We start from the raw sequence: 12440 nt of genomic DNA, 5'->3' as shown, positions 1-12440 counted from the left end.
ATTTTCAAATAGCCTATTCATCCAGGTAACTGGCTTTTGAAAAGTTCCCTCTATTTTTTATCCCAGGTGTTCTGCCCGGGTGACTTGGGTATCAAAGAGACAGATGGAAGGGGAAAAACAGAAGTACGGATATGAAATGCAATCCCATTTGTGATTTTCTTTTTAAATATTTGACTTGTCTGACTGAATGGCAGAATTTCTTACTAAAAAATATACAACTGTGATGTTCTGAGCAATATTTCAGAAACCCATCTGACAGTTAATAACAAACACTTTGAGGTCAATTTTCAAAAAAGTATTTACTTAGGTAACTTGATCTATATGAAAAATTACCTTCCTCTATCCGGCTAAAAGCACATGCTGCCTTCCACAGCACACGTTCATTGAATTGCAGTACAAAAAAAAACCCAGGCATTCCCAAGTGACATTTAGGTCAGTAGAATAAAACAGCACAAACGCACATGGATTTTTCAAAAAATTAAAGTTATTTATCTGTAATAGGTGTTTGCAGAGGATAGCAGTTCACCAGTCGGACAACTGAGGGATGCCATTTCAGTGTCACTGAGCCAGATCACTACTTCTAAAGCTTTCTGGGAGATTTTTCAGTTCCACTGGGCATTCACAGTAGCTTCCATGCACCTTCGTGCATCCGCGGCATACTTCAATCCTGCCACTAAGCTAATGAGCTCAACTCCAAAGGAAGAGAAGGTGTATTTATGTAACTGGCGAACTGCTGTCCTCGGAGAATACCTTACAGGTACGTAATTGTTTTCTCTGAGGGCAAGCGGTTTACCCATCATGCAACTGGAATTTCTAGTTAAAGATTGTCATCAAAATAGAAAAGAGCTAGATATATCCACTGCCCCCACTGTTGTAGTGGGCCTGAAGTAGGGCTCTAACTCTAAAAGAGACTCTGAAGAACAGACTGCGCATACCTGCTCTGACGTCAGGAGTCACTGTCTAAATAATAAAGGGATGTGAATGTGTGGACTGAAGTCCACATTGCAGTTATGCATATTTCTTCAATAGAGATTGGTCTTAGACTTGATTCCAATATTTTAAGCCTCAATTTATTTATTTATTTCAAATTGTTTATTTACCACCTTTTTCCGAAAGTCAAGGCGGTTTACAGTTTAAATACATACATAAAATATTGCAAAGAATGGAACACATATGAACTCAATTCAATACAATTTTAAATTATACAGTTCAACATGCCCCTATAAATGTAAACCCCTTTGCTTATTCTCAATCTGCTATCAATTAGAAAAAAAAATCATCTTTGAAACAGTTATCCAGTCTTGTTAGAGCAAAAACAAACAAAATGTTGGGTGGACTTTAATGGCTTATGTAGAAGGCTCTATGGCTTTATGTAGAAGGCTCTGGCCCTCTTGCAATCCAAAGTGTGAAGGATTAATTTGCCTTTGTTAGTATAGGGCCTCAAGAAAAATTTTGTAGGTTGACTGACTAATTAAGGTCCAATACTACCTTGGGCAGAAACTTTGGTTGTATGGAAAGCACCACCTTAAGATGATGAAATTTAGTATAAAGTGAATAAATTACTAAGGTATGAAGCTCTCCAACTCTGCGTGCTGAAATGATTACCACCAAAATCAGGATCTTTCTGGTCAAGTAATTCAGTCCACAGGAGACCAGAAGCTTAAAAGGGGCTTCTTCAGTAGAGTTATAACCAGACTGAAGTCCAATGACAGAGTGGGTGGCTTGATGAGTGATTCAAATGAAGCAAACCCTGAATGATTTGCACAACTAAGGGTTGCCCAGAAATGTATCTCCTTTCTACACAATAGTGGTATACATCAATTGGTTTTGAGTCCTAACCTTGAAATATGTAAAAGATATGCAAGCAGTTTTTCTGTGCAACTGAAAAAAGAATTTAAGGCCTTGCCCTCACACTGGACAGAAAATCTCCTCAGTGAGATCTTCTTCTAATGCAATCCTTTTTAGAGGGATATATTTAGTCTTACCTGCTTATTTCCTTTCCTGGAGTCCAGCCAGACCAGTCCAGATTTACACTCCTCTGCCAGCAAATGGAGACACGGAACACGCTTGCCGATGTCGCCCCACACAAAGACTTGTGCTGGCCTCAACTTGCCAATATTCTTTATAACAATCTAAAAAAGAGTTAACATTTTCCCATACCTCCTCCATCTTGGGGGCTTCCAAGATATGCAACTGAGATCCACCTCCACAAACAAGGGAGGCTAAATATTTGAAACTGGGTCAAATACAACCGAAAATTACTGAAAATATATTCATAAGCACCAGAATCAAAGAAACCCCCGAGTCAGAATAAGAGCACCATCTGGCAGTCCAGGACTGGATTGGTCTGGCTGGACTAGAGAAAAGGAAATTAGCAGGCAAGACTAAATTTCTCATTCCTCTTCAGCCAGCCAGTCCAGACATATAAGATGTACCCAAGCTACTCCTCAGACTGGATGGGAAATTGCTAGCCCCACTCTCAAAAGTGTCAATTTCCTTGGCTTGAACAGCTAGATGGTAATGCTTTGAGAAAGACTATAAGGAGGCCTAGCCACTCTGCAAATCTCCGCCAGTGACACCTGTGGAGCTCCGCCCATAATTAGACTGAGAATGCACACAAAGACCTATAGCAATATATGCCAAGCCATTCGCCTCTTTTATCCACCTGGCTATAAAAGCTTTCTAAGCTACTTTGCCTTTCCAAGGACCACTGTAAAGAAGAAAAAGATGATCTGACCTTCAAAATAGATTAGCAACATTCACATATCAGAGGAAAGCCCTACTGATGAATGATTGAATGAAGCTTCTCATGTCCTCTGGATATGACACCCTTGTGAAGGAAGGCAGAAAAAACATAGTCCTTTGGACATGGCTCTCTTGTGAAGGAAGGCAGAAAAAAACACTTGATTATGACTGAACTGAGATACCACCTTCAGCAAGGAAGGAAAGAACCATGCAGATAGACACAATGATTTCTCTAAGAATTTCAAAAAGATTCCCTACAAGACAGAACCTACATCTCTGAAATTTATCTAGCCAAGCAGACTGCTACAAGATAGACCATCTTAAGAGTCACATCCTTAAATGATGCTCTCCTGAAAGGTTCAAAAGGAGCCAGACACAAGGACCAGATTAATATGCCTCACCAGTAAAATAAACATCCTATATACCCCTTAGAAAACGTGCACGTTTGTGTGAACTAGAGCCACCACCCACACCTTGAGAGAATTCAGTGCCAGACTAAAAACTCATCAAAATTGCAACGACCGAAGCCTTTGCCATAGAGATTCCTTTCTTGGTACACCATGCCTCAAAAATCCTCCGCAGTCTAACACAAGCTAGAAAAGTGGAAGACTTTTGGGCTCACAAAAGAGTTAACACTACTCCTCCATAATAACCTTTCTTGATCAATCAAGCCTTCACAAAGGCCAGGCCATGATCCAAAATGACAACAGATTCTCAAGAGTCAGCTGACCATGAGACAACAGGCCTGGGAAAGCTGCAGAGAGACCCCTCTGCTAATTTTTTTTTTTTTCCATTTGTCTTTTATTAATCCAGTGATACAGAATTAAACATAGGATAAACAGTAGCCACATGGATATCGTTTCCATTATTAACAAAACAAGGAACAGAAAAAATAAAGAAAACATATCAGTCATGGGTACATTCTCAGCGAAAATTGGTAAGAAAGAAGGTACAGCAGGTCACGATATTGTAAATGAAATTCCCACGAGGGAGATCGATTCCGACTTCTCCCAGACATTTGTCCCAATGAAAAATAACTAGGCTTTCCTAGAGGTCCCTGTACAAACTCAGCTGCCTGACTGGGGTTGGGCTGTATAGGACTGTCTCCATCCCTGATAAGGCAACCAGGTGGCCGTGAACTTTGACTGTGCCCTGCGTTTTTGCGCCGTCCACTTGTACAAGTCTTGCATTTGATCTATCTTCTGAATAAGCATATGTAGCGTGGGAATATTTGCGCTCTTCCAGGTTGTGGCTATGAGGCAGCGAGAGGCAATAAAAATCTGCTGCGAAAGCAACCATTCTAGGCGGCTGGAGGTGGACGGTACACTAAGCAGCACCTGTTCTGGGGTAAGAAGAACAGAGCGCTGAAAAATTTGACTAAGGAGATCTGCTGCTAAGGACCAAAAAGACTGCACTCTTGGACACTCCCACCACATATGAAAGAAGGTTCCTGTGCCCCCACATCCCTTCCAACAATCCGCTGTCCTACTGAGTTTAGCCCTCCACAGTTTATAGGGGGTACAATACCATCGCAATAGGACCTTATACCCATTTTCATTGAGCGAGGACGAAAGGGAACTACGTTTGGTATTCATAAAGATAATGTCCCATGTCTCTTTATCAAACCGCTTCCCTAGGTCAGTTTCCCATGCGGGCATGAATGTCGGTATATGTGTAATATCAGTATTGAGGTGAGTATATAGTTTAGAGATGACTTTCTGTGTCCTATCCGCCCGTGCACACCAATGTTCAAATTGTGTCCCCCCCAGCACTAGATCCTTTGCAATAGAGGGTGAGCGTAAAAAATGAACAGTTTGCAAGTATGGGAAAATATCAGTATCCGTTAGCTGATACCTGTCCTTAAAAGTCTGAAAGGGTATAATACCACCCGCTTCCCACAATGTCCCAAAGGTGCTTATATATTGAGGGCTTTCCAGCGGGCAAGTCCTGGCGACGCCCAACCAGGGGAAAAGGAACTGTTATGAAGTAGAGAAGAACTCTGTAAATACTGTCTAGAGCCGATTAGGTGTGATTTCCACACCCTCCACGTCCTCAACGTATTAGCCAGAGAGGGCGTTTGTTCCCCACTGTGGAGCCATGTGTCCTTAGGCTGCCATGTAATCGCCCAAAGCGGCATGGAGCCCATCAGAGCTTGCTCAATGTCCGTCCACCGTTTCCTTCCTCCTCCTTTATTCCAGTCTACAATTGCCCTCAATTGAGCGGCGGCATAGTACCTCCCCAAGTGTGGAACACCCAACCCCCCCCGATCCCTATGCCGAAACATTGTCGTTCTGGCCACCCGAGGTGGTCTCCGTTTCCAAATAAAGCCAAATATCTTCCGCTGCCAACGTTTAAGCATGGCTGCAGAAATAGGTACTGGGAGCGTCTGAAACAAGTATAAGAATTTTGGGAGAACGGTCATTTTAATGGCAGCAATGCGGCCCATCCAGGATAGCTGATGCCGGGTCCAACTATCTAGATCGTTGAATATGTTAGCAATAAGGGGGGTATAGTTTAAGCGGAATAGATCGTCTATGGATTTACTTATATATATCCCCAGATATTTTATTCTCTGTGGCGCCCACCGGAATGGAAAGGCATCCTTGATAGCCTGAATCTGGTCATGTGGCAGAGATATGTTCAACAACTCTGACTTTTCTAAATTTAATTTAAATCCAGAGACAGAACTAAACTCATTCAGCAGGGAGACCACCGTGGTCAGAGAACGAAGAGGGCTCGTCAAAGTAAACAACACATCATCGGCAAAGAGCGATAATCTATAGTCCACCCCCCCCACCTCCACACCTGTGATATCAGCAGCAGATCGAATCCTGATGGCCAGGGGTTCCAGAAACAAGGCGAATAGCAAAGGGGACAAAGGACAGCCTTGCCTGGTCCCCCTCCCTATCAAAAAAGGCTCTGAGTATGAACCGTTAACCTTAACACAAGCCGAGGGGTGATCGTACAAGGCTGCCAACCATCGAAGGAACGAAGGGCCAAAGTTCATCTGTCCCATTGTAGCGAATAGATATGGCCAATGTACCATATCAAACGCTTTTTCAGCGTCTATGGAGAGCAATACTGTGGATAGCTGTTGTTGCTGGGCCCACCAGATAAGATCTATGATCTTGCGAATGTTGTCCGCTGCCATCCGACCGGGGATGAATCCGGCCTGATCTGGATGTATCAATTTAGCTAGGACCAAATTTAATCTATTAGCCAATACTTTAGCTAGTATTTTTAAATCAATATTAATAAGGGAAATAGGGCGGTATGATCCACAGTCCGCGGGATCCCTCCCTGGTTTAGCCAATATGGTGATTCCGGCTACATTGGACCCCTTGTATAAGGACTGACCCCCCAACAGGGAGTTAAACAGGTTGAGGAGTATCGGAGCTATCTCCTGAGAGAACTTTTTGTAGAACTGGCCAGTGAAGCCGTCTAACCCGGGTGATTTATTAACCTTAAGGTCCTTGATCACTTGAAGAACCTCACACAGCGAGATGTCCTTCTCCAAAAGGTCCCTGTCGCGTTCAGAAAGCTGGGGAAGCGTCACCTGGCTTAAAAAATCCTGGATGCACTCCTCGTTAATCGATTGCTCTTTGGCATATAAGGACCCATAAAAGCTCTGGAAACGCTCGTGTATGGCTTTCGCTGTGACTAGAAGAGTACGATCAGCCCCTCTGATGCTTGTAATCTGTGCCTGGGCCCTGCGGCGTTTTAATTTCTGAGCCAATAATTTACCCGCTTTGTCCCCCCATTCGAAGTGTTGTTGCTTAATCATATTTAGTTTGTGTGGTACCTCCGCTAGCGTTAGAGAACAGTATTGTGTACGGGCCAGTTGAAGTTCCCGGAGAATGGCCACAGAGGGAGACTGCTTGTGTAAAAGCTCCAAACGAGCTATCTCCGCCTGTAATTGTGTCAATCTTTGTGTTTTTATCTTTTTCTGGTATGCACCCTGGGATATAAATCTGCCCCTCAAGACTGCTTTTAGACAGTCCCAAAAAAGTGGGGGGTTGTCCCTCGCTTCCGCATTGGTAATGTGGTAGGTTGCTATGTCTCCCTTTACAGTTTGGCAGAAAGCCTCGTCGTCCAACAGGGAATCATTGAGCTTCCAAAATTTGCGACCCTCCTCCACCCCTGAGAGAAGTAAGTGCAATGTTATGGGAGCATGATCGGACCATGTGATCTGTCCAATGGTCGGATCCCGCACGCCAGCTGAGAGAATGCCCTCTACTAGAAAATAATCTATCCTGGAGTAGGATTTATGGGGATTGGAGTAGAATGTATAGTTCTTGGCACCCGGGTTACAAGCTCTCCACACGTCATAGAGGCCCCACTTATACATGAAGGACTTGAGGGCCTTTCTATCCCTCCTAGCCCCCAGGCCCCCTCCCGAGGTGTTATCAACCTGTGGTTGCAGGGTCAAGTTGAAATCCCCAGCTATGATCCATGAACCATTCCCCAACTGCGACATCTCCCGGTCCAGCCGAGCAAGAAAGGGACCCATCGAGGTATTTGGGGCGTATATATTGAGAAGGTTATAAACCCTATTCCCAAGTTCCAGTTGCAAGATGAGAAACCTCCCCTCCACATCCACCATGTGCTTAAGAATCCGACCTTGTAGATTTCTATGCAATAAAATGCTGACCCCAGTGTATTTATGCTGTTTGGAAGCTGGGGCGCTATAACAGGCCGGGTAAGAAGGCCATGGCAATAATCGGTCGTATTTTTTAAGCAAGTGGGTCTCCTGTAAAAACAAGATATCAAATCCCCCTCGTGACATATCCTCCCGTAAAAGCTGGCGCTTCCTAGGGGTGTTAAGACCCTTCACATTCAGCGAACATATATTGATCCTAGCCATCATTACAACAGTCACCCCGGCCTACACCGCCCCCACCAAGCCCGCCCAGTCTGCTCCTCCAAAGCATGCCCAGGTTTATAAGCGAAGGAACAGTCGGTGCACTGGGACCCGAAAGCTCCAAAACTCCCCCTTTGTAGAACACAAATCCCCTGCCGACCCAAAATATTGTATACCCATGACCCCAAACCCCCCCTCCCCCCCCCTCCCCCCCTTTCAATATTCTGCCTAACCGTTAGGGCAGATCTGCCTTGGCAGATGAGGACAGTGTGTCCAACGGAGCATACTCCTCCTCCCCCACGTAATAACGCAATAAATTCAACTATATATACAGCGATGGCTAAAGATCAGTCCCTGTAAAACGTAATTCAACAGTTTATGCAACAGTCACCAGTTAAAGAATCCCAGAATGTATTAACCAGCTCGTTGTGGAATCACAAACACCCCCTTGCAGCTGGCTGCCGCCGCTACTCGCAGCTACACATTAAGTAACTACCGTTCAACTTGAATATTCAGCTTGCTTTCAGGGGTCCAGTACGAACAATCTCTTCTTCCTGGCGACGCAGTCTTCGGCCCCCTTTGGGCACCCTTTGCCATCTCGGGGTGTCCGGCGGCTGTAGATTGGAAGGGCGCTTCGTTGCTGTGGGTAGCTGCACCACGAGGCCCGCTTCCTTCAAGATGGCCGCCGCCTCCTCCACCGATTGCGCTTTAGAGGTCTTGCCGTTAATCGTAATAGCCAAGCCCTGTGGATACAGCCAGCGGTATCTGTGATCTTCCTTCCGTAGAATGGAGGTAATGTCCCTGTATGCCATGCGTCTTTTCAAAGTGATGGAGGATAAGTCGGCGAAGACCGCGATGTTGTGCCCCTGCCAGACCCAGTCTTTTTGCCTCCGAGCCGACTGCCAAATTTTGTCCTTCGTCGGGAACCTAGTAAAGCAAACAACGATGTCTCTGGGTTTGTCCCCTATCTTCGGTCCCAGAGACCTATGTGCCCTCTCAATCTCGATCTCCTCCAAGGAATCCGTAGGGGCTGCTGAATCCCCTTGTTGCAAAAAGAATTGTCCCAGCTGCTTTATCACCTCAGCGCAATCTTCATATTCGGGCGATTCGGGTACTCCACGGAAACGCAAATTACTGCGCCGACTTCGATTTTCCAGATCTTCTAGTTTATATTGCAGATCCAGCGATTCCTGGGTTAACCGCTCGCCTTGGGTTTGCAGGGCGTCAGTTTTTATAGCTTGGGCATCCAGACGTCCGTCTAGTTCGTCGACCCGCCGTCCGATATCGGACATTTCTTCCTTTAGATCCGCCATTTTTTCCAGCAGCTCTTTCTTGTTGTTCTTCATGTCCCGTCTGAGATCAGCAAACCACTGCCGGAATTCCTCCCTAGACGGGGTAGCCTGAACTCCCTCGCTCGGAGGATCCTCGATCTGGCTTCCCTCTTCCTCCGAGGCGTCCGCGCTGCCGGGATCCCTCGTGGCTGCAGGCCGCGTGTCCCCAGGCTCATTTTTGGAGTAGGAGAACTGTTTAAAGTCCACACTTTTTTTCTTTTGAGCCATCGCCTCCACGCCCTAATACTCTAAATTAGCGCCGGGATTAATTTCGCCAAATAATATACAATCGCTGTTTTGCTCGTGGGGGTTGCAGGAGCTCTGGATCATGCGACCATTCTGCTCCGCGGCAACAGCGCCCCCCCTCACCCCTCTGCTAATTTGATTAGTTCGGCATGCCACAGGCGCCTGGACCAATTACCATCACCAACTCTTCTATAGCCCCCGACCCACATAGACAATGGAATTTAAAAAAAAATATACGGAAGACTCCTGCTCGGCCACAGCTGAGTCAGGGCCTCCTGATCTGACAAATCCTTCTCCATCCTGAGGCTGAAAACACTCCCATCTTGGCACATCTGCCAGTGGCCATTAAGTTCATGACAAGTTCCCCCATCTGAGTACTCTCTTGGAAAAAGCAGATTCTGATTCATTTATTTCTTTAAAATACTTGTATTCCACTGATCCTTATATCTCAGCAGATAACATACATACATATTAAAAACACCAAAATAAACAAAACAAGACAAAAGATAAAACAATATACAATCAAATAAAAACCCAAAATTAAACAGAAAATAACGCATAAAAACAAATGGAGAAGTTACTTACCTGATAATTTCATTTTCCTTAGTGTAGACAGATGGATTCAGGACCAGTGGGTTATGCTCCCCTGCCAGCAGATAGAGACGGAGCAAGCTGATGTCACAGTATATATACTCCTGCAGTAACTCCAGCCTGCCAGTATTCTCTTTAAAAACAACTGTGGAAAGACCAGCAAAATACTTGATTAAAAATAGGCAACCATAACTGTACTCAACCAATAATAAACACTGAACTCATGTAAGAATTTAGATACCCCAATCTAAGGACTGGATGAACATTTACCAGTAAGCCCTTGGGACCCGGAGCCCCACAGGCAGAATATTGACACACTCATTCGGCAGCCGAGGGTGGGAAGCTGAGTCCATCTGTCTACACAAGGAAAACAAAATTATTAGGTAAGTAATGTAGAGATTACTTACCTGATAATCTCGTTTTCCTTAGTGTATGCAGATGGACTCAAAACAAGTTGGTATAGTGTGCTCGTGCTAGCAGTTGGAGACGGATCTGACGTCAGCACGGGTACATATACCCCCGCAGGAAGTGCAGCAATTCAGTAATCTTCCTTGCAAAAGCTTTATGGATATATGTGTAACTGACCAATCGAATAAATGAACAGGATTACCCTGACCGATTGATAGTAGCTGGAGACCGCCAGTGTACTCAACCGGAAGGCGTCGACACCCGGCAGGGTGGATGCCCTATTATAAGGAAACATGGCTTACCGTGAGTCGGTGAATCCCCATGTATGCCGGCAGCCGGGCAGGATGCTGAGTCCATCTACATACACTAAGGAAAACAAGATTATCAGGTAAGTAATCTCTACATTTCCTAGCGTGTAGCAGATGGACTCAAAACAAGTGGGATGTACAAAAGCTACTCCCTGACTGGGCGGGAGGCTACCCGAGGTTCGTTTAGGATTGCCCTCGCAAATGCTGTGTCCTCCCTGGCCTGGACGTCCAGACGGTAGAATCTGGCGAAGGTATGGAGGGAGGACCATGTTGCAGCTTTACATATCTCTGCCAGCGACAGCATCCTAGTTTCTGCCCAGGAGGCCGCTTGCGCTCTGGTAGAATGAGCCTTGACCTGTAGAGGCAGTGGTTTTCCTGCCTCTACGTAGGCCGCCTTGATAAATTCTTTGATCCAGCGGGCGATGGTTGCCCGTGAGGCCGCTTCCCCTTGCTTCTTCCCGCTGTGCAGGACGAACAGGTGGTCCGTCTTTCGTACTGCTTCTGACATTTCCAAGTATCTGGACAGCAACCTGCCGATGTCGAGATGGCGCAGTATTCGACCTTCTTCCGACTTCTTCAAACCGTCCGTGGATGGCAAGGATATGGTTTGGTTGAGGTGAAAGTGTGAGACTACTTTGGGTAAGAAGGAAGGGACCGTGCGAAGATGGATAGCCTCTGGAGTGATTCTGAGAAACGGATCATGGCAGGACAGTGCTTGTAGCTCTGAGATGTGGCGTGCGGAACACACAGCCAGCAAGAACACCATCTTCAAGGTTAACAACCGGAGAGACAGGCCTCGAAGGGGCCTGAAGGCGGATCCCGCTAGAAATTCCAACACTAGGTTGAGGTTCCACAGGGGCACTGGCCACTTCAGTGGCGGGCGAATGTGTTTGACTCCTTTCAGGAAACGTGAGACGTCTGGGTGTGTGGCAATGGTGTTGCCGTCCCCTCCTGGGACCGTAGCAAGACAGCGCTGCTACCTGAACCTTGATGGAGTTGAGGGATAGACCCTTCTGAAGTCCATCTTGTAGGAAATCCAAAATGATAGGGATCTTAGTGGCATGTGGATTGGTGCTGTGAGTGTCGCACCAGGCTTCAAAAACTCTCCAGATCCTTATATATGTTAGTGATGTGGAGGACTTGCGTGCTCGGAGGAGTGTATCTATTACCGGCTCCGAGTATCCTCTTTTCTCCAGTCTAGCCCTCTCAATGGCCAAACCGTAAGAGAGAATTGAGCTGGATCCTCGTGGAGGATGGTACCTTGCCGCAGCAGGTCCCTGTGTGGAGGCAGGGGTAGTGGATTCCCTGCCAGTAGTCTTCTCATGTCTGCGTACCAGGGTCTTCTTGGCCAGTCCGGGGCCACTAGAAGAACTAGGCCTCTGTGCCGCTGAATCTTGTGTATTATGGCGCCCAGCAGGGGGCAATGGAGGAAAGGCATATAGCAGGATCCCCTGAGGCCATGGCTGTACCAGGGCATCGATCCCCTGGGATAGAGGATCCCGCCTGCGGCTGAAATATCTGGGTACTTGAGCATTGGACCTGTCCGCTAGTAGGTCCATGCCCGGCGTCCCCCACTGATCCACAATTATCTGGAAAGCTGTGGGCGACAGCTGCCATTCCCCTGGGTTTAGGCTTTCTCTGCTGAGGAAGTCTGCCGTGGTGTTGTCCTTCCCGGCGATGTGGACGGCGGAGATGTCCTGGAGATTTGCTTCCGCCCAAGTCATCAGGGGAGTTATTTCTAGGGATACCTGTCGGCTTCTGGTTCCGCCCTGTCGGTTGATGTATGCCACTGTGGTGGCGTTGTCCGACATCACTCTGACCGCTCTGTTTTGAAGTCTGTGGGCAAATCGCAGGCATGCTAGCCTGACTGCCCTTGCCTCTAGTCGGTTGATGTTCCACCCCGACTCTTCTCTGCTCCACCACCCTTGGGCGGTGAGTTCTTCGCAGTGT

At 46.5% G+C, this 12440-nt stretch overlaps 1 protein-coding gene across 1 annotated transcript in view; it reads right to left on the bottom strand.

Annotated features, from left to right (window-relative positions):
* CEP70 (centrosomal protein 70) overlaps positions 1–12440 on the bottom strand; it is a 188570-nt gene that overhangs the window by 26463 nt on the left and 149667 nt on the right. The gene's annotated exons all lie outside the window — the stretch shown is intronic.

The sequence above is a fragment of the Rhinatrema bivittatum genome, chromosome 6 (assembly GCF_901001135.1).
Source record: "Rhinatrema bivittatum chromosome 6, aRhiBiv1.1, whole genome shotgun sequence".
Lineage (NCBI taxonomy): Eukaryota > Metazoa > Chordata > Amphibia > Gymnophiona > Rhinatrematidae > Rhinatrema > Rhinatrema bivittatum.
Note: the sequence above shows the minus strand (reverse complement) of the source record. Positions and strands in the feature narration are given on the sequence as shown.